Here is a 23,720-nt window from a genome sequence, read left to right on the forward strand (position 1 = left end):
TGGTACAACCCATTACTGCACTCTTGAGGAAAAATAAACGTTTTGAATGGTCTGAAGAAGCCGAGCAGGCCTTTCAGGATTTAAAAGCTAAGTTTACCTCCACACCTATATTGAAACACCTGCGTCCAGATCTCCCTTATATCGTCGAGACTGACGCATCCAGCCTAGCCATGGGAGCTGTCCTGTCCCAAAGAGATCCCGAAACCAACCAACTGCATCCCGTAGCATTTTGGTCCAGAAAATTCTCGGCACCCGAGGTTAATTATGCAATCACGGACAAAGAACTGTTAGCCATTAAGTCCGCTTTTAAAGTCTGGTGGCATTATCTGCTTGGCGCTCGACATACCATCACAGTGATCACTGATCACCGGAATTTACAGTATTTGAAAAACGCCAAGGCTCAGTCATCACGGCAGCTCCGATGGGCTTTGTTTTTCGCTGAATTTGATTTCGTGATTACCTATCGACCTGGCTGCAAGAATGGCAAAGCAGACGCCTTATCCCGAATTGGAATGGGAGAATCTGATGCAAACTCAGAACCAGTACCAATAATTCCCGAACAGAGGATTCTAGGCATGACTTCGTTACAGACGCTTGAAGACATTCAAGCCAGAGCGAAACAACTCCTGGACCCTAAAACCTTACAGGAATGGATACAAAAGGGATCAGACTTTACCATAGATAATGGTTTACCTTATTTCCAAGGACGCTTATTCCTGCCACATAAGGAATTACACGAACTAGTTATTTCCGGTTATCATGATACATTAATAGAGGGACACCCCGGTATTGCCAAGACAGAGGAAAAGGTGAAACGACAATTTTGGTGGCCCTCTTGGCGAAAAGATGTTAAATCTTTTGTGATGTCCTGTGGTGTTTGCGCCCAAAATAAAAGTCAAAAGAAAAGACCAGCCGGTCTCCTTCAACCTCTAGACATACCGCCAGCACCCTGGCACACCCTATCAATGGATTTTATTACGGACCTGCCTCCTTGTTTGGGGTACAATACTATTCTGGTAATTGTGGATTTGTTTTCCAAAATGGCCCACTTTATTCCCTTGAAAGGTTTACCTTCAGCTTCTGTCCTAGCCAAAGAATTCCTCGAAAATATTGTTCGGCTACATGGATTCCCATCTATACTAATCTCTGACCGGGGAAGCCAATTCATTTCCCACTTCTGGCGCAAATGTTGTCAAATGGCGCAGATCGACGTAAGATTATTGACCAGTCACCACCCTCAGACCGATGGTCAGACCGAGAGGACAAATCAGACCCTTGAGCAGTACTTACGGTGTATGTTACAGCAATCTGAAAGCAACTTGAAAGACATTCTTTGGATAGCCGAATACGCATATAATAATTCGGTACACTCTGGAACTGGCCACAGTCCTTTTTATACTTTGTTTGGGCATCACCCTCGAACCTCAAACCTTGACTCACCTCAGAACCCCGGAATGCCTGCAGTAGAACATCTGCATTCTACAATTACCCAAGCCTTCAAAGAGGCAACTACGCATTTACAACAAGCCAAGAGAAAATACAAGGAGAATGCTGATCTACATCGGAGAGAAGCATCTCCGTATCAGATTGGGGATCAAGTGTGGTTAGCGACCAGACATTTACCACTCAAAGGGCCTCGAACTTTTAACCCAAAATATCTGGGACCTTATTCTATTACGGCAATAACTAACCCAGTGGCTGTTAAACTTGATTTACCAGCTAGTATGCGAATTCACCCTGTTTTTCATGTGTCACTTCTGAAACCAGTGGTACCCGGAACCCGACTACTCAAACCTCCAGAACCTATTCTAATAGATGGGGAGCCCGAATTCGAAGTGAAGAACATTTTAGACTCAAAAATGTTTAGGTCAAAACTGTTCTACCTAATTGATTGGAAGGGGTACGGACCTCAGGATAGGTCGTGGGAACCCAGCGACCATGTGCATGCACCTCGATTAGTCAGGAAATTCCACCGACTCTTCCCAGACAAACCAAAACCCCCGGAAGGAACAACCTTGGGAGGGGCCTTGGGGGGGAGTGCTGTCATGATGCCCGCTCCCGGGGAGCCGGTTCAAGCCCTGCGTCCCCGAAAGCGGACATCCAGTCCCCAAGGAAGGACCCAGCAACCCCATATAGGGGCCCTTTGGACAGTGTCCTGGCGCCTTTGGCGCCAGGCTCATAAAAGACATCAGTCCTGTTCGCCATAGGCGCCAGGCTCATTATGGGAGTGCTTGGGTGCACTTACCTGATGCAGACCATGCTGCAGGATCCCGGCCTCCTTGAGGCCTGAAAGGAACTACTTTACCTGTGGGACTAATTTACCATCCGGGCGTGGTCGGGGAAGGATACATACCTGATTGGAGGAAGGATACATACCTGGAACTTCTTCCAAGGCTATTTAAACCCCACCCGAACAGCCACACGTGCTTCGCGTTGTTCTGCATCTAGCAGCTGGACGCTCACCGTGTCTGCTCCTGCATCCTGACTTCTGCCACGCCTGCCAGCATCCTGGATCACCTGCAAAGGAAGAGAAGAAGAGAACAGCAGAAGGAAAAGTCCATACCTGCTAAATCTGCATCCCGGACACATCTCGCCGACAATCCTGAAAAGGAAGACTTTTATTTAAAAGCTTATCGCGTCGATCGCTGCAGCGCCGCATTCCACTCACCTTTACAGGGCGCCTCCATGTTCAGCAGCGATCATCCCGATTCGCAGTCACGCCCCAGCGCCTAGGGAGAAAAAGACCAGAACAAAAGGTGAGAGAGAGAAGGGAATAAGGAAAGCTAAATCTCCATGTTAAGACTTACCTGTTGATTCATTCCCTCTTCATTTCGGGTCCGCGCCGCATCCTGGCATTTCCGGACCCCGGCCCCTAAGGGGAAAAAGAGACATCAGCGTTAATGAGCGAATGAAAAGACATTACCGAAAAACGCTCATTAAAGACTCACCTGATTTCTACAAGGATTTCACCTCTCATCTCTGGTTGGTGCCTGTTCCCCAGCATTCCGTACCCCGGCCCCTATGGGGAAAAAGGCACTAGCATTAGTACATTAATGCATGGACACAAGGGGAACCTCTTATCAAAAAACTTACCTGGAAGCCAAGCAAGTTTGGTTCTCACCAATCCGAATATCCAGTGAAGTAACTGGATACCAACGCGCCCCTGCATCAGAAGCAGGATGGAGAGCTCGTCCATCCAGACCATAAGGTGAGACGCTACGAGGAATCACAGAAGGGTTTCGAGGAGGGTGAGAAGGGAAAGTGGGAGGCCGATTGCATTACCCCGCAGACAGTTAATCCCCTATTTTCGCCTACAGAAGGATACTTCTGCGAGCCAGACTAGCCAGATTTGGGTGCCCGGTCCAGTCCGTCTTCCGAACCCTGCACATCACTTTAGAAGAGGTCACAGCAGCGCGAACCAGGCCAGCGCCTCCGTGGGAGTCAGGTGAGCGTTACAGTATGGACCTCATCAGTAGGGTGGAGCCTTGCCTCTCTAAATTGACATTCAATATAACATAATAAGAGAAATAATTTTGAAAAATGCACCATTCAAACTGCAATGGAAATCACATGTTTGCTTCTAAATTCTGAACGGGAGGTCATAGAGACTTTATTTTCCAAAAATGTTCAGCTTGAAAACCCTATCCGCTAAATACAAAAGAATTTTTTTAATTATGTTAACTATGCATATTAGACACATGTGGATAGTATGGTCCAGAAATGGCACATGCCAGTGCCTAGCATTCATGCTGGAGAGCTCGTTATTCTAAGCTGGAAATTGCATTTGTGGGTAAATGTATCAGAGTGAAAAAGACAAAAATGTCTGCCACACACATCCCATATCATGCTGAGATCAGACTACCATCATTTAATTCTCCAGAGTGAGAGCAATCGGATGAACCGATTAGTAACATAATCACATGTGTGGAATATGGTGTTCTAGAAAGTTACAAGTGTTTAATGCCAACACATCTAAGACAACATCACATGAATTGATAGGGAAAATGGGTTTGGAAGTTACTCCAATCATACTGCTCTCCTGATTAATATGCCCAGTAACTACAGAGGGGTTGGTTTAGTGTGAAGTCACTTTTGGAACACAGTCCGATCAGATATATTGATCAAGGATTAGAGAATGATGCACACCTTTAAGGGGTGTAGTTTCTGTTCTATAAAGGTTCACAACCATAGAATCTGGGGTAGACACATGCTCACTCACTTACTGATGATTGGAAGAAGGCGAGAAAGGAGAATTGATGATAACAGAAAGGAGAATGGAATGGATGCTTTCCTTTGCCCCCATTTTGGATTATTACGAGAGCACTGTAAGTGTTGCCTACCTGGAGTTAATGTCCTAGACCTTCTTCAGAGGTAGCAACAGCAGACAGGCTCTAGAGGGAAGTTCGCCCCATCTTGTTGACTGATACCCACCAGTTCCTAGGAGGGGAGAATGAAACCAGTCCTTAAGAGGGTGCATACCAGTCTGTGAGTCAGCCAAAAGAAATTCATATCGAAGTATAAGATAAAGGTTAGCGATACGATAAAGGGAAATAGATTTTTATAGAAAATGTCTCTCCTCACTTTCCACGATTCCAGCACATCACATGGTAATCTACTCCTGGGCATGAGTGATTCTTACAACATCAAGTTATGTCCTTCTCAGTAGAGGCATTTAGGAAACACTATCCAGGTCTCCAAGCACATGGAGGCACTGGCGGTTTATCTTGATGCTCAGTTAAACATGTCCCGCCATATCAACGTGCTAGCTTCTTCTACCGCCTACACAACTAAACTCATCTCCTTGAGTAGGAAATGCATCACCCCACAAAACTGCAATGTGTTATTCTTTGGGACCTCTGCCAAACACCTTGCAAAATTGCAACTCCTGCAAAACAAGGCCCCCAGAGCAGCCCTGGGCTTAAATCTCTCGCCCCACATTTCAGCAAGAAGAAGGGAAGTGCACTGGCTTCCTATAAAAACTCATATTGAATTAAAAATGCTAGCCATTGCCCAGCAATGTCGGCACAAGAATGCCCCCCCTACCTTACCTACGCATATCAGCAAAACCAGTTCCCTCCACTCCTCAGCCAGCCCTGCATTGCTTACACCCAGATTCAACCTTAAGTAAGGGCCACTAGCTTCTCTGTTACTGCCCCCACCTTGTGAAATACTCCTCCAGACCATATCCAAAATGAACCTTCTTTCCTTGTCTTCAACATTTTTTTTAAAACCAGGCTCTTTAGCAAATATGTATAACATGCTACATATTATGCTCACTTCTGTTTTGTCTGTAACCACCTACTATGTACAAGTGCTGTGATACCTCCGGGTTTCGGTGCTATATCAAATTAAATAAATAAATAAAAATAAAAAGTAATCCTGGGCATGCTGGAAATTCTAAACTCAGCATATTCTGGGTGATTCATGCTGTAGGGAAGGCATGGTATCACAAGTATGACACTGACACAATGGATACAATTTGTAAAACTTTTATTGAAAATGTTGGGGTTGGAGAAACTCCTAATCTGCCCTATAACTAAGATGGGAGTAGTCTCGACCATCAAACGATAAACAAAACAGTCCTAGTGGCATCAGTCAAATCAAAATGGCCTATGCTAACAAAACCTAATGCCTACCCTATCTCTTATACAAAAAGTGTAAAAGGAGAAATGTATGCAAAAGGAAAAATCAGTGTTCAAAAGAATAAAGGTAGTTGAACCAGCTCTCCTCCTCACGTTACAGCTCATGGAGTAAGGCTTTTCCTGTAGGCAGGATGACACACTCTGACTCGGTTTCTAACACTATAAGCAGTTCCAAACTGTGGATTGAGGCCCGCCTGGCCTTCCACGTTAAAGCCTTTTTATTGAATTTCCAAAATTGTATTTCCAATGTAAAGTTCACAAAGGTCCCCCTCTGCCGCGCTATGACCTTACAGCACACAGTTCATGAAGGTCCCCCTCTGCTGGACTCAGACCTCTCACGTAACAGTTCAACACAAACTTGCAAGGGGGACTCCCTTCCCCAAGTTCACTGTACTTCGGGTCTCCCTCAATCAGGCTCGGACCCCTTTCGAAGACTTTCGAATGTGAGTGTCACTTTTACCGGACCACCGCAGGACCACTTTGACTCAAAGCTCACGGTTACTTTCACCTAATTTGCTTTTACTGTCTGTTTGTTTTATAACTTCAAAACAATGTACCTTTTGCAGAGACTTTCGAATGGGCTACTTCCTTTTGCCGGACCACTCCGTTACTTAGTTTCACTGATCTCACAGCTGCTTTTTACTTCAAAGTTCATTCACAGGTCTGCCTTTCTTCACATTTCATCCACATGCATGCAGTGTTCACTTGTGATATAATGTTGCTACTTCATTCGCTTTAAAACACACCGGTCTCTCAGGTTGCATGCCAACTCACTGGCTGTGTGCGCTTCTTTCTTGTTTTGCTATTTTTCAATTCATCGGTCAAGGTTAGTACCACAGGGTTGGTCTTGCCTCCCCAACTCTGTCGTTCACCCAGGAGGGTCGCTGGCGTCTCTGGAAAACAATGCAATCTTCATTTATGGAATCCGGCCTTCTCCACATGTCTTTCACAGTCTGTAACAGGCAACGGCCTCCGGTAGGTAACCCTTGGGGTTTTCGTCCGGTTGCTCTCATCTTTTGGTCCGTTGCTCTGCTCCAGTAGTTGTGCCCTTGTCCTGGAGGTTTTGATAATGCTTTTGTTCTGCCTTGCTGAGAGTGTATCTTTAGTTGCTGCCTTTTATTCATGTGAGGAGAGCTAACTGATATCATGTGTATGCACTTAGTGTAAAGTGCCTGACTTTGCCTGAACCGTTTAATGAGACATGTCCAGTATGATGTTAGAGAGTTAGTCTGGTTGCTCTCAGGCACCCTCTTCCTCGGCCCAGTGTTTGTGAAAAAAGGGGGCGGGGGAGTTGGGACTTCGGAAAATCCTACAAAATAGGATAGGGTAGAACAGAACGAAAAGTGAATACTGTCTCTCACCATCGGCTGCCTCACCCCCACTCCCTGAAGATCCCTCACTCTGGTGATCCTCCCGCACTGGTCCACCCCAGGGTCTGGGTTCAAAGGCGATGGGTGTGCAATGGCCAACTGAGAGAGAGAGATCCCCGGGGACTAGCAGGCCAGACACCCTCTGATTTCTCACAATGCCAAGTCTATTAAGTAACTCACAAGCATTTCCTCAAGCCAGTAGACTAAGGGGAATCCCTTAACAATGTCCGCTATGATTTAAAGAAAAATAATAAGCGCTAAGGCTATCTTATAAATGTGCGAGGACATCAGAAAGGAGAGAAACACCTCTATACATCAAAAAACACATGAATAATCCCTGCATGTTAATCCCCCTCCCAGCACCCGGACATCTTCCCTCAATAACATCATTCTACGTCATTATAGTTTTTCTAAGCTGGGGGTTTGGACCTTCACACACCTTTTAAGCAGTGCAATATTTCCAACTGCTTTGTCTGCAAATTAACAGTTCTGTTCTGTAGAATTATAGCTGTTATATAAAATGATCACAAAATTGCATTCCTTGCATGCCAGCCTTGGACGCTAAAGTCTCACTTTGCTTTTTAATATTTGATGAAGAAGATCTATGTATCTTTGAAAGCTCTTGCAGTGTTAGTACATGGTGGTGAGGTGCTGACCAAAATGGTGGCCAGAAACGCAGGCTGAATCCCACAGTAACTGCCTGAATTCTCGTGGCCACCCGAGCGCCTTTCCTCAGATGTTTGTCATCTATTATTTTGGATGCCCACTCATCCTCATCTTCCCTCTCACCAGGTTCACACTCTGAAAAACCCACTTACATGTTCCTGTCCTCCTGTTTGTCTCAGCCTCTGCCATGGATATAGAAACGGGGCAAATCCCTTTTCTATATACAATGACAGCAACCATCTTGGGTTTTTTCAAAAGGAGATTGGGAATTCAAAAAGACAATTATATAAAACTATTAGCACCCTGGGGAGAGCCCCCACGGTTCTAATAGCAATAACCCCACAAAGGAGAGTTGACAGGGCCAGTAACAGCCCTGAGGAGTTGCAAATACTACCTGGCTCTGACGCTGGCAGGTGTTTACCGGCCCTGTCAGCAGACATTGCAGGGTTCATAACTATATTACATCTCGGCATAATATTTTCAGTTAGTATAATAAAAGCTATCAACCAACCATTGTACTTATTCAGTGTAACTCAGACATTCTTAAAAGTTAGATATTTAAAACACGCAGTCTGGTTCTCTCGAACAATTTGCACGCCATCTGTATACTAAACAGAGAGATGGGTGTTTTGTTGATGTTCATAAAGTGACATCACTACAAGCATGAACACAAAATGCTCCTCTTCAAAACAGTTAAAATGAAAACTACACAGTGAAAAATAACTGAAACTACACTGCATTTGAGAAAATAAACATAGCGAAACTGCTGACATGAATGTACTTTACCATATAAAATACAAAAACAGTACCTCCCCTTTAAGGTTACACTTGGAAGAACAAGGTTAGAGAGGATATGGTTACAGCCAGACGTTACAGGTTGGGGAGGGACTGGCCCCAGACTTGGATCCGCAGTTGTGCTCCCAATGAAGTTCATGTTAAGTTCACACAATCAAACCTTTCTAGCACCTCTATTGAGTCCCCTGGTCTGCATCAGCAATTCCATGCCTTGACTTCTTTTGCTTTGAAAGAGGAAGCCAAGTGTTTTCCCTGTTAATCTTCCCACATGACACCCTATTCAGTACTTAATTAAGCAACTGATCCAACATTTTTCTGTAACTAGTCACAAATTTAGGCTCTCAGCCAAAGTTGCTTTATAAATAGGGGCCAGATCACCCGCATGACCAAATAAATGATTACTAGTGCACATTTCATAATGTTGAGGAAGTCTGTTGCAATGACCATTGAGACAGTCACAAATTACGCAACATAAAGCATGTAAGGGCTTTATAAGGTAAACCGGTCAAAGGAACCCTTCTTCACATTTGACTGCAGATATTGCATTTAGAAGAAATTACTTTATCACAGGTGTTCAATACGTCATGTACGTCAAAGATAATATTATGAGCGTGAGTTGCAATAATCATTTCCCTAACTGTATAGTACAGAAAAGACACAATGTTATTAGAAACATGGAGTTGAGTATTATACTTCACTTTCATAACTGCTTAAACTCAGCAGCAAATGATTACGTGAACATACAAATTGCATTTTCCAAGGGCACTGGGGCAAACGGTCTCATCTGGAATTGGCCGGTAAATGGGTGCTATTTCCACAGAGCGGAAATAGCGTTACCGCCATGACCCGTGGTGCAAATGAGCATTGCATCACAACATCACCAGCATGCACATCTGGCTTTGGCGGTAACCCTATTTGCGCCGGAGCGATTAGCGTCGGTGGGAATCGGGTCGCCACCAGAACGGGTAGCACAGCAGTGGCCATTTTGTAAATCACAATACACTAAATATCACATCTCCCTGTAGCCATTCAGACCTGCAAACAACACAGTATGTCCCAGGAGAGGGTCTGGGGCAAGGCTGCCCAAGATCCTATCCGCAAATCAAAATTCAGGGAGGGGGAGCTGGTGGTGCTTGCTGACGAGGTGGTTGCATACCATGATGAACTCATGGGGCCAGGCAACGCAAAACATCTGCCCAGTACAGGACAGCAATCTGGCATACGATCAGCCATGTCTGCTACATGCACACACACAATGCAATGCATCTGAGGATGAAAAGGCGACAGGACCATCTGTGAGTTTGATGTCCCGGCACTCAGACACTACCAGAACCCCCAACACCCTGTAAAGGGGTAGACAGGTCACACAAAGATGGATGTCACACCAGGACACATCGCATCACAGCAGGTCCAGGCCCACAACACCCTCAGCCCATCAGGAGCAAGCCAATGCCAGCCGCACCCACACCCACAGCTGTGGACACCGCCGGTGGGCTTGAGCCAGTGTACTGTACTAAAAGAAATTGGCCCTCATTCCGAGCATGGCGGTCTGGGAAGTACGGTACCGGTAAGCATGCCGGTACCGTACTTCCCGGACCGCCATATTATGAGCACTACTCGCGGGAACCCGTTTCACCCACCAGGTTTTTCCTGGCGGGTGTAACGGCACCCGCAAGCAGAGCACATCAGATGCACCGGCACATGCAGAGTTGTGCCGGTGCATCCAACGTCCCCATCCCCATTCAGCCCTATGGGTCAGAATGGGGATGAGGAGGCCCTTGAATCCGGCACCCAAAAACGGGAAAGTACCGGGTCCACCTAACTCGGCATGACCCGGTTCTTGCCCATTCACCGGTGCCGGAAAAAATGCAACTCCGTTTTTAACGGCGCGGCTACTGCCACAGTTGTAATGAGGCCCATTGTCTATTAGTGCCTGCTGGGCCAGTCTCCCATGCCTCACGTCATCCCTGGGAGTGGTTGCACTGGCTCCTGCCTCATGGTGTTCATCTGTGTCTTCCTCTGGGTGTGGCATGTCCGCATCTGGGGGTAGTGGCACATTCCTCAGGCAGATGTTATGTGGCATTGTGCACACTAGCATGATCTTCCCAACTTTGCCAGGGGCATACATTAGTGCACCACCATTACGAGCTAGGCACCGGAATTGGTGCTTGATGAGTCTGAATGTATGCTCAATGCACACACGGGTCCGGCTTTGGGCATTGTTGTAGGCAGTCTAGTGCAGTGTATGTGGGTCACGCACAGGGTTCATTAGCCACGCCAGCTGCGGATATCCAGGGTCACCTGCATGGGGTGGAGTACACACATTAGTCACTTGCGTCATGCCTGGGGATGGTCTCACACAGTATCGGGGCATTTGTCAGCATGTGCATGCATGTGTACATCCTGCTGGAAATTGCACTCACCCACTAGCCAAGTCTGTTGTCCTCTGTGCCTCTCCATGTATACCGTCAGTGTGCTGTTGCGTAGGACCATGGAGTCGTGGGTGGAACCTGGGTAGTGGGCACAGCAGTGGGTGATGATGTGGTCAGGGTCTGGGGTGCTACCAACCTAACATGGGGTAAGTAAATGGCTGCAATGACACCAGCAGTTGGGCTGTGGCATAGAACCTTGCCTTCATGTCATTGACCTGGGTCTGGGTGTTGGACAGTGTAAAATGGCTACAATATAAGGGTTGATCGCCAGAGTTAAATTATTGCAAAAAACAATCTCCAACTCAGGCCCTGCCCACTAGACACCATGGAAGGATATGAAATGCTTCTCATCAAAATGTCAATGGACCCTAAAACTACCATCAACCTGCTCATTATATATAGAGCACCTAACCAGAACCACCAACGAGAATTTGACATCCCCCTCCTTATCACACCACTTATCAAACCCAACGCGAAATTCACCAATCTAGGAGACCTCAGTCTAGGCTTCAATGATGCACAAGACCACAATGCCAGTGCCCTCCACACAGCTTTGACAACATGAACTTTATACAGTTAGTAACTACTCCCACCCATCAAAAAGGTAGAATACTAGATTGGATACTGACACTAAATAGCCACATCACCATTGACATACCAATCGACTGGTCGGACTACCACCTGATCAGCTTTAAACTCAATACTCAAGAAAAACTCACTCCCCACCCTACTCATTTCAACCCTATAGAAATAAGAAACATCTGAGATCTCACAGCTGAAAACCTTGCCCCAGTGTTGGTAGAGGCCTTAGCAGCCCAATCCTATACCAACCCAACCCCCACTAGCCTTGCCAATACCTACCATAACTGCCTCAAAACCACCATTGACTTCTTAGCCCGCTCAAAACTAAAACTCCAAGGTCAACCAAACGGTCTAATTTCTGGTTCAATGAGGAACTTGTAGCACTACAGCGTAATAAAAAACCTCTAGAACATATTCGTAGAAAATCCCCCACCGCCGACTCAGCCAACACCTTGCTAGCAGCAAAAAAAACTCTATAAATCTACCTTTATAGCACATAAAGCCAATGCCTTTAACACGCATATTTTTAATGCAACCTCAAATTCCAAATAACTTTTCATCATTCTCAAAGAATTGGAGATCCCCATCCCTGTGACCACTTCTACTAATGCAAGCAAAGACTGGTGCACCCCCATACAAAATGCTCTAGCCTTAAAAAAGAACCATGCTCAAAGACGAAATCAAAGCTAAGAGATCTCTACTAGAGAGCAAAATTTCACCCACCCCCACTCTTGAACACTGATCAGGATAACTTAGTAACACAATTCACATTTTCACAGGTTAGCCAGGACCAGGTGCTAGACACCATAGCTAAGCTAAAACCTTCCATTTGCAAAGGAGATTGTGACCCCGCCCACCTAATCAAACTATGCGCACCAACTTTAACTCCTATCATTACCGACTTTATCAACTCTTCATTTCTCACCAATACTGTCCCAGCCAACATCAAAGAAGCGTGGGTCACCGCGCTTCTCAAAAAAACATCATTGGACCCCACTGTACCCACTAATTACCAGCCTATAACGAAAGTTCCATTCTTATTGAAAATAATTGATAAAATTGCTTACACCCAAATACAAAACCACTTTGAACAAAACCAACTCCTAGGTGCCAGACAATCCAGTTTCCGGCCTAGTCACAGCACCGAACTGGCGCTACTAGACTTTAAAATCCAATTGGATTCAATAAGAGATTCTGGGAACATGTGCATCCTACACTTAATAGACCTATCTGCCGCTTTTGATTTGGTCGACCCTGACAAATTATGCGATACTCTATCCAACAATTTCAAATTCTCCCATTAAGCCACCCGCTGGGTCAAATCCTTCCTCTCTGAACGGACCTCAAGAGTTGCCATAGGTAAGGTATCAGGCTCGGACCCCTTTCGAAGACTTTTGAATGTGAGTGTCACTTTTACCGGACCACCGCAGGACCACTTTGACTCAAAGCTCACGGTTACTTTCACCTAATTTGATTTTGCTGTCTGTTTGTTTTATAACTTCAAAACAATGTACCTTTTGCAGAGACTTTCGAATGGGCTACTTCCTTTTGCCGGACCACTCCGTTACTTAGTTTCACTGATCTCACAGCTGCTTTTTACTTCAAAGTTCATTCACAGGTCTGGCTTTCTTCACATTTCATCCACATGCGTGCAGTCTTCACTTGTGATATAATGTTGCTACTTCATTCGCTTTAAAACATACCGGTCTCTCAGGTTGCATGCCAACTCACTGGCTGTGTGCGCTTCTTTCTTGTTTTGCTATTTTTCAATTCATGGGTCAAGGTTAGTACCACAGGGTTGGTCTTGCCTCCCCAACTCTGTCGTTCACCCAGGAGGGTCGCTGGCGTCTCTGGAAAACAATGCAATCTTCATTTATGGAATCTGGCCTTCTCCACATGTCTTTCACAGTCTGTAACAGGCAACGGCCTCCGGTAGGTAACCCTTGGGGTTTTCGTCCGGTTGCTCTCATCTTTTGGTCCGTTGCTCTGCTCCAGTAGTTGTGCCCTTGTCCTGGAGGTTTTGATCATGCTTTTGTTCTGCCTTGCTCAGAGTGTATCTTTAGTTGCTGCCTTTTATTCATGTGAGGAGAGCTAACTGATATCATGTGTATGCACTTAGTGTAAAGTGCCTGACTTTGCCTGAACCGTTTAATGAGACATGTCCAGTATGATGTTAGAGAGTTAGTCTGGTTGCTCTCAGGCACCCTCTTCCTCGGCCCAGTGTTTGTGAAAAAAGGGGGCGGGGGAGTTGGGACTTCGGAAAATCCTACAAAATAGGATAGGGTAGAAGAGAACGAAAAGTGAATACTGTCTCTCACCATCGGCTGCCTCACCCCCACTCCCTGAAGATCCCTCACTCTGGTGATCCTCCCGCACTGGTCCACCCCAGGGTCTGGGTTCAAAGGCGATGGGTGTGCAATGGCCAACTGAGAGAGAGAGATCCCCAGGGACTAGCAGGTCAGACACCCTCTGGTTTCTCACAATGCCAAGTCTATTAAGTAACTCACAAGCATTTCCTCATGCCAGTAGACTAAGGGGAATCCCTTAACAATGTCCGCTATGATTTAAAGAAAAATAATAAGCGCTAAGGCTATCTTATAAATGTGCGAGGACATCAGAAAGGAGTGAAACACCTCCATACATCGAAAAACACATGAATAATCCCTGCATGTTAATCCCCCTCCCAGCACCCGGACATCTTCCCTCAATAACATCATTCTACGTCATTATAGTTTTTCTAAGCTGGGGGTTTGGACCTTCACACACCTTTTAAGCAGTGCAATATTTCCAACTGCTTTGTCTGCAAATTAACAGTTCTGTTCTGTAGAATTATAGCTGTTATATAAAATGATCACAAAATTGCGTTCCTTGCATGCCAGCTTTGGACGCTAAAGTCTCACTTTGCTTTTTAATATTTGATGAAGATCTATGTATCTTTGAAAGCTCTTGCAGTGTTAGTACATGGTGGTGAGGGGCTGACCAAAATGGTGGCCAGAAACGCAGGCTGAATCCCACAGTAACTGTCTGAATTCTCGTGGCCACCCGAGCGCCTTTCCTCAGATGTTTGTCATCTATTATTTTGGAAGCCCACTCATCCTCATCTTCCCTCTCACCAGGTCCACACTCTGAAAAACCCACTTACATGTTCCTGTCCTCCTGTTTGTCTCAGCCTCTGCAATGGATATAGAAAAGGGGCAAATCCCTTTTCTATATACAATGACAGCAACCATCTTGGGTTTTTTCAAAAGGAGATTGGGAATTCAAAAAGACAATTATATACAACTATTAGCACCCTGGGGAGAGCCCCCACGGTTCTAGCAATAACCCCACAAAGGAGAGTTGACAGGGCCAGTAACAGCCCTGAGGAGTTGCAAATACTACCTGGCTTTGACGCTGGCAGGTGTTTACCGGCCCTGTCAGCAGACATTGCAGGGTTCATAACTATATTACATCTCGGCATAATATTTTCAGTTAGTAAAATAAAAGCTATCAACCAACCATTGTACTTATTCAGTGTAACTCAGACATTCTTAAAAGTTAGATATTTAAAACACGCAGTCTGGTTCTCTCGAACAATTTGCACGCCATCTGTATACTAAACAGAGAGATGGGTGTGTTGTTGATGTTCATAAAGTGACATCACTACAAGCATGAACACAAAATGGCTCCTCTTCAAAACAGTTAAAATGAAAACTACACAGTGAAAAATAACTGAAACTACACTGCATTTGAGAAAATAAACATAGCGAAACTGCTGACATGAATGTGCTTTACCATATAAAATACAAAAACAGTACCTCCTCTTTAAGGTTACACTTGGAAGAACAAGGTTAGAGAGGATATGGTTACAGCCAGACGTTACAGGTTGGGGAGGGACTGGCCCCAGACTTGGATCCACAGTTGTGCTCCCAATGAAGTTCATGTTAGTTTCACACAATCAAACCTTTCTAGCACCTCTATGGAGTCCCCTGGTCTGCATCAGCAATTCCATGCCTTGACTTCTTTTGCTTTGAAAGAGGAAGCCAAGTGTTTTCCCTGTTAATCTTCCCACATGACACCCTATTCAGTACTTAATTAAGCAACTGATCCAACATTTTTCTGTAACTAGTCACAAATTTAGGCTCTCAGCCAAAGTTGCTTTATAAATAGGGGCCAGATCACCCGCATGACCAAATAAATGATTACTAGTGCACATTTCATAATGTTGAGGAAGTCTGTTGCAATGACCATTGAGACAGTCACAAATTACGCAACATAAAGCATGTAAGGGCTTTATAAGGTAAACCGGTCAAAGGAACCCTTCTTCACATTTGACTGCAGATATTGCATTTAGAAGAAATTACTTTATCACAGGTGTTCAATACGTCATGTAGGTCATAGATAATATTATGAGCGTGAGTTGCAATAATCATTTCCCTAACTGTATAGTGCAGAAAAGACACAATGCTATTAGAAACATGGAGTTGAGTATTATACTTCACTTTCATTACTGCTTAAACTCAGCAGCAAATGATTACGTGTAAATACAAATTGCATTTTCCAAGGGCACTGGGGCAAACGGTCTCATCTGGGATTGGCCGGTAAATGGGTGCTATTTCCACAGAGCGGAAATAGCGTTACCGCCGTGACCCGTGGTGCAAATGAGCATTGCATCACAAAATCACCAGCATGCACATCTTGCTTTGGCGGTAACCCTATTTGCGCCGGAGCGATTAGCGTCGGTGGGAATCGGGTCACCACCAGAACGGGTAGCACAGCAGTGGCCATTTTGTAAATCACAATCCACTAAATATCACATCTCCCTGTAGCAATTCAGACCTGCAAAGAACACAGTATGTCCCAGGAGAGGGTCTGGGGCAAGGCTGCCAAAGATCCTATCCGCAAACCAAAATTCAGGGAGGGGGAGCTGGTGGTGCTTGCTGACGAGGTGGTTGCATACCATGATGAACTCATGGGGCCAGGCAACGCAAAACATCTGCCCAGTACAGGACAGCCATCTGGCATACGATCAGCCATGTCTACTACATGCACACACACAATGCAATGCATCTGAGGATGAAAAGGCGACAGGACCATCTGTGAGTTTGATGTCCCGGCACTCAGACACTACCAGAACCCCCAACACCCCGTAAAGGGGCAGACAGGTCACACAAAGATGGATGTCACACCAGGACACATCGCATCACAGCAGGTCCAGGCCCACAACACTCTCAGCCCATCAGGAGCAAGCCAATGCCAGCCGCACCCACACCCACAGCTGTGGACACCGCCGGTGGGCTTGAGCCAGTGTACTGTACTAAAAGAAATTGGCCCTCATTCCGAGCATGGCGGTCTGGGAAGTACGGTACCGGTAAGCATGCCGGTACCGTACTTCCCGGACCGCCATATTATGAGCACTACTCGCGGGAACCCGTTTCACCCACCAGGTTTTTCCTGGCGGGTGTAACGGCACCCGCAAGCAGAGCACATCAGATGCACCGGCACATGCAGAGTTGTGCCGGTGCATCCGACGTCCCCATCCCCATTCAGTCCTATGGGTCAGAATGGGGATGAGGAGGCCCTTTAATCCGGCACCCAAAAATGGGAAAGTACCGGATCCACCTCACTCGGCATGACCCGGTTCTTGCCCATTCACCGGTGCCGGAAAAAATGCAACTCCGTTTTTAACGGCGCGGCTACTGCCACAGTTGTAATGAGGCACATTGTCTATTAGTGCCTGCCGGGCCAGTCTCCCATGCCTCACGTCATCCCTGGGAGTGGTTGCACTGGCTCCTGCCTCATGCTGTTCATCTGTGTCTTCCTCTGGGTGTGGCATGTCCGCATCTGGGGGTAGTGGCACATTCCTCAGGCAGATGTTATGTGGCATTGTGCACACTAGCATGATCTTCCCAACTTTGCCAGGGGCATACATTAGTGCACCACCATTACGAGCTAGGCACCGGAATTGGTGCTTGATGAGTCTGAATGTATGCTCAATGCACACACGGGTCCGGCTTTGGGCATGGTTGTAGGCAGTCTAGTGCAGTGTTTGTTTGTTTGTTTATTATTTATAGCGCGCGCCAGACCCGAAGGTAACCGGGCGCGTTGTTCAAGGATACTTTAAACTTTACAGGTTACGCATGTTTACAAGTAGTGGTTATACATGGTAGAAATTACATAATGCAGGACAGTAAGGAGAATATACATTGTGCATAATATATACATATAACATAATATATACAGGAAATATGCAGTAGGAAGATAGAGAGTATATAATTATGTACATAGTACGTCTGTAGAACAGTGGTTATGTTGGTGTAGGGCAGGACTATCGGTCATTTTCTTTGATCCAATTGATACAGTTAGATCTGAAGAGAGCGTAGGATTGGGGAGATCTCAAGCCGGACGGGAGGGAGTTCCAAAGCTGGGCAGCTTTGACCGGGGAGCTGTTTCCTCCGGCCGTACTTAGTTTAAATGGGGGTATCACTAACTGGTTGGAGTATGCTTCTCTGGTGGGTCTAGTAGAGATTTTTCTGTTGAATCTAACAGCTAGGTATTTGGGTGCTAGATGGTTGATACTTTTGAAAGTTAGAGAAGCTGTCTTGAGTTTGATTTTGTCCGCTGTGGAGAGCCAGTTGGATTGTCTTCTAGCCTCTGAAATATGCTCCCTTCTTGGAATTCCTAAGGCAGCTCTAAGAGCATTGTTCTGTAGTGTTTGAATCTTTTGCAGCGTATGTTTATTGGCCCCTATATAGAGTGCGTTGCAGTAGTCCAATTTCGACAGCACTAATGCTCGAGCAAGGGTTAGGCAGTTGGCAGTGGATAGGTATGGTTTTGCGGCTCTAATCAGCTTGCAGGTATATGCGGTGCTGGATGCCATTGCGCTCACCTGTTTGGTTAGGGAGAGGTGGGAATCAAGGTAAAACCCTAATGTTTTTACCTCTTTTGCTACCTTGATAGTGTTACCGTCTATGACGAAGGAGGAGTATTCTTCTTTTAATCTTTTGATGTTTTGTGTGTTCCCCAGTATGATGAGTTCCGTTTTGTCATCATTCAGGCATAGCCCGTGGGTGGCCATCCATGCCTGAATGATGAGATAAATCTTATTCACCGAGGCCAAATCTTGTTCATAATCCCCTGAGAGTGGTATGAGAATCTGAGTGTCATCCGCATAGTTAGTGTAGGTGACACCCAGATTATCTAGATCATCGAACAAGGGCTTTGTGAAGATGTTGTACATAGTGGGGGAGACACAAGAACCCTGTGGGACTCCACATGTGATGGATACAGGGTCAGCAGCAGCAGAAGTAGAGAAGACTCTCATAGTTCTACCGGTTAGGAATGATTTGATCCATGCGATGGCATGTGTGGAGAAGTGGGCAGCTGTTTCTAGGTGGGTGCAAAGCACATCATGATCCACCAGGTCGAAGGCTGCAGAGAGGTCCAGTAAGAGGAGTAGGGCCATCTTTCCGGAGTCTCTCAGCTCATCGACCTGAGTTTTAAGATCGATGAGCGCGGTTTCAGTTCCATGCTGAGGTCTGAAACCTGATTGTCTTGTGCCTAGAAGGTGGTGCAGCTCCAGATGTTTTTGGATCTGCAGGTAGGCTACCCTGTCTAGGATTTTTAATAGGAAGGGTACCGTTGTGATAGGCCTGTAGTTAGTCGGGATGGATGGGTCCAATGTTTGTTTTTTTAGGAGGGGGAGGACCCAAGGTTGCTTGAGGTTATCTGGTATAGTGCCTGAGGCAAAGGAGGCATTAATAAGCTTAGAAATGAATGGGGAGAGGTCTCTGGCCGCGTCTTTTATTAGTTGGGCTGGGCATAGGTCGCCTCGGCAATTGATTGGCTTGAGTGAAAGTATTATCTTTTCGGTTTCAAGTATAGTTACTTTCGAGAAGTTAAATTTATGGTCTGGTTTAGTGCTGGTTGGAGGTTTGCCTCTTAGGTTGGTTGAGGGTGGAATATTCTGTTTCTTTATCTCAATTTTTGTTTGGAGTGTGGCAATTTTGTCATTTAGTGCTTTTTGGATGTTCGAGCACCATATTTTATTTTTGTCGCAGTTATCCTGGACAGGAATGGGGTTTTCTAGTTCCTTTAGTATAAGGAATAGTTCTTTCGTTCCAGATTTGGCCTGCAGTATTCTGTTGTTGAAGTTCTCTCTTTTTGCGTTCTTTATTTCATTTTTGTAAATCTTGGAGGCATTGATGAGTGCAATTTTATTTGTCTCTGTTGGGGTTAGTCGCCAGGCAGATTCGCATTTGCGTTTTTCAAGTCTTAGAGATTTGAGGTGAGGAGTAAACCAGGTGTTTAGGTGGGCTCTGGGCTTACTCTTTCTAAGTTTCAGTGGGGCAATAGTATCTAGAGCTGTAGCCATGGAAGAGTTGAATTCATTTACTAGTGATGAGGTGTCCAATAAGTCAGGTAGAGAGTTTAGTCTGGGGAGGATGAGTGGTAGCAGTTTTTCTGTAGTTATAAGTTTTTTGTTTCTGGTTGGCAAGGGGGGAGCCAGAGCAATTTCAATAGGTAGGGCCAAGTTAACATTTAGGAGGAAAGTTATCAGTGCATGATCTGTCCAGATTTGTGGGGTGATATCGACAATCGTTGTATTGCAGTTATAGTCAGCAACCCAGTCAAGTATACGGCCTTTTTCGTGTGTGGGTTGTAGGATTTTTTGGGAGAAGCCTAGTTCTGAGATGACATTAGTGACATTAGTTGCTTGCAGGTCTTTAGGGTCATTGTAGCCTAGGTTTAGGTCTCCTAGCAGGATAGCTTGGGATGAAGTTTTTAGGTTGTTTGAGAGGATCGTGGAAATGTCCTCCTCGAACGTGCCAATAGGGCCTGGTGGTCTATAGATAAGGTGAATAGTAATAGTTTGAGAGGGAGATGCGAGGAGTTTAGCAGTTAATGATTCGCAGGAGTTAGTCGTTGAACTTGGTTCAATTTTTAGGGTGAGATTATTTTTAGCAATAATAGCTAGGCCACCTCCTCGAGAGTTGACTCTATCTTCTCTGAGTATGGTGTAATTATGGGGTAAGGCAAGCATTAGGGCAGGTCCTGCAGCTTGGTGCAGCCAAGTTTCTGTTATGGCGAGGATGTCATAGTCTCCTATTTGAATGAGATCCGCAATTTCGGTAGCGTGTGCTATTAGTGACCTGGCATTAATAAGAGCGCACTTCAGTTGGATGTTCGGCTTTGCTGTGGCCTGGGTGTATGTGGGTCACGCACAGGGGTCATTAGCCACGCCAGCTGCGGATATCCAGAGTCACCTGCATGGGGTGGAGTACACACATTAGTCACTTGCGTCATGCCTGGGGATGGTCTCACACAGTATCGGGGCATTTGTCCGCATGTGCATGCATGTGTACATCCTGCTGGAAATTGCACTCACCCACTAGCCATGTCCGTTGTCCTCTGTGCCTCTCCATGTATACCGTCAGTGTGCAGTTGCGTTGGACCATGGAGTCGTGGGTGGAACCTGGGTAGTGGGCACATCAGTGGGTGATGATGTGGTCAGGGTCTGGGGTGCTACCAACCTAACATGGGGTAAGTAAATGGCTGCAATGACACCAGCAGTTGGGCTGTGGCATAGAACCTTGCCTTCATGTCATTGACCTGGGTCTGGGTGGTGGACAGTGTAAAATGGATACAATATAAGGGTTGATCGCCAGAGTTAAACGGGAGGAGGTGTCGCTATTATTGCAAAAAACAATCTCCAACTCAGGCCCTGCCCACTAGACACCATGGAAGGATATAAAATGCTTCTCATCAAAATGTCAATGGACCCTAAAACTACCATCAACCTGCTCATTATATATAGAGCACCTAACCAGAACCACCAACGAGAATTTGACATCCCCCTCCTTATCACACCACTTATCAAACCCAACACGAAATTCACCAATCTAGGAGACCTCAGTCTAGGCTTCAATGATGCACAAGACCACAATGCCAGTGCCCTCCACACAGCTTTGACAACATGAACTTTATACAGTTAGTAACTACTCCCACCCATCAAAAAGGTAGAATACTAGATTGGATACTGACACTAAATAGCCACATCACCATTGACATACCAATCGACTGGTCGGACTACCACCTGATCAGCTTTAAACTCAATACTCAAGAAAAACTCACTCCCCACCCTACTCATTTCAACCCTATAGAAATAAGAAACATCTGAGATCTCACAGCTGAAAACCTTGCCCCAGTGTTGGTAGAGGCCTTAGCAGCCCAATCCTATACCAACCCAACCCCCACTAGCCTTGCCAATACCTACCATAACTGCCTCAAAACCACCATTGACTTCTTAGCCCGCTCAAAACTAAAACTCCAAGGTCAACCAAACGGTCTAATTTCTGGTTCAATGAGGAACTTGTAGCACTACAGCGTAATAAAAAACCTCTAGAACATATTCGTAGAAAATCCCCCACCGCCGACTCAGCCAACACCTTGCTAGCAGCAAAAAAAACTCTATAAATCTACCTTTATAGCACATAAAGCCAATGCCTTTAACACGCATATTTTTAATGCAACCTCAAATTCCAAATAACTTTTCATCATTCTCAAAGAATTGGAGATCCCCATCCCTGTGACCACTTCTACTAATGCAAGCAAAGACTGATGCACCCCCATACAAAATGCTCTAGCCTTAAAAAAGAACCATGCTCAAAGACGAAATCAAAGCTAAGAGATCTCTACTAGAGAGCAAAATTTCACCCACCCCCACTCTTGAACACTGATCAGGATAACTTAGTAACACAATTCACATTTTCACAGGTTAGCCAGGACCAGGTGCTAGACACCATAGCTAAGCTAAAACCTTCCATTTGCAAAGGAGATTGTGACCCCGCCCACCTAATCAAACTATGCGCACCAACTTTAACTCCTATCATTACCGACTTTATCAACTCTTCATTTCTCACCAATACTGTCCCAGCCAACATCAAAGAAGCGTGGGTCACCGCGCTTCTCAAAAAAACATCATTGGACCCCACTGTACCCACTAATTACCAGCCTATAACGAAAGTTCCATTCTTATTGAAAATAATTGATAAAATTGCTTACACCCAAATACAAAACCACTTTGAACAAAACCAACTCCTAGGTGCCAGACAATCCAGTTGTCGGCATAGTCACAGCACCGAACTGGCGCTACTAGACTTTAAAATCCAATTAGATTCAATAAGAGATTCTGGGAACATGTGCATCCTACACTTAATAGACCTATCTGCCGCTTTTGATTTGGTCGACCCTGACAAATTATGCGATACTCTATCCAACAATTTCAAATTCTCCCATTAAGCCACCCGCTGGGTCAAATCCTTCCTCTCTGAACGGACCTCAAGAGTTGCCATAGGTAAGGTATCAGGCTCGGACCCCTTTCGAAGACTTTTGAATGTGAGTGTCACTTTTACCGGACCACCGCAGGACCACTTTGACTCAAAGCTCACGGTTACTTTCACCTAATTTGCTTTTGCTGTCTGTTTGTTTTATAACTTCAAAACAATGTACCTTTTGCAGAGACTTTCGAATGGGCTACTTCCTTTTGCCGGACCACTCCGTTACTTAGTTTCACTGATCTCACAGCTGCTTTTTACTTCAAAGTTCATTCACAGGTCTGGCTTTCTTCACATTTCATCCACATGCGTGCAGTCTTCACTTGTGATATAATGTTGCTACTTCATTCGCTTTAAAACATACCGGTCTCTCAGGTTGCATGCCAACTCACTGGCTGTGTGCGCTTCTTTCTTGTTTTGCTATTTTTCAATTCATGGGTCAAGGTTAGTACCACAGGGTTGGTCTTGCCTCCCCAACTCTGTCGTTCACCCAGGAGGGTCGCTGGCGTCTCTGGAAAACAATGCAATCTTCATTTATGGAATCTGGCCTTCTCCACATGTCTTTCACAGTCTGTAACAGGCAACGGCCTCCGGTAGGTAACCCTTGGGGTTTTCGTCCGGTTGCTCTCATCTTTTGGTCCGTTGCTCTGCTCCAGTAGTTGTGCCCTTGTCCTGGAGGTTTTGATCATGCTTTTGTTCTGCCTTGCTCAGAGTGTATCTTTAGTTGCTGCCTTTTATTCATGTGAGGAGAGCTAACTGATATCATGTGTATGCACTTAGTGTAAAGTGCCTGACTTTGCCTGAACCGTTTAATGAGACATGTCCAGTATGATGTTAGAGAGTTAGTCTGGTTGCTCTCAGGCACCCTCTTCCTCGGCCCAGTGTTTGTGAAAAAAGGGGGCGGGGGAGTTGGGACTT

General features: G+C 45.6%; 1 protein-coding gene across 5 annotated transcripts in view; it reads right to left on the reverse strand.

Moving 5' to 3' along the window:
• LOC138516572 (toll-like receptor 1) overlaps positions 1-23,720 on the reverse strand; it is a 236,469-nt gene that overhangs the window by 95,796 nt on the left and 116,953 nt on the right. For 2 of the 5 annotated variants that reach the window (XM_069631807.1, XM_069631806.1), the window contains one exon: positions 4,341-4,437. The exons of the other annotated variants lie outside the window; for them this stretch is intronic. The gene's annotated coding sequence lies outside the window, so the exon portion shown is untranslated. The remainder of the gene's footprint in view (positions 1-4,340; positions 4,438-23,720) is intronic. 5 annotated transcript variants of the gene reach the window in all.

This window comes from Ambystoma mexicanum, chromosome 6q (assembly GCF_040938575.1).
Source record: "Ambystoma mexicanum isolate Mex_15411 chromosome 6q, UKY_AmexF1_1, whole genome shotgun sequence".
NCBI lineage: Eukaryota > Metazoa > Chordata > Amphibia > Caudata > Ambystomatidae > Ambystoma > Ambystoma mexicanum.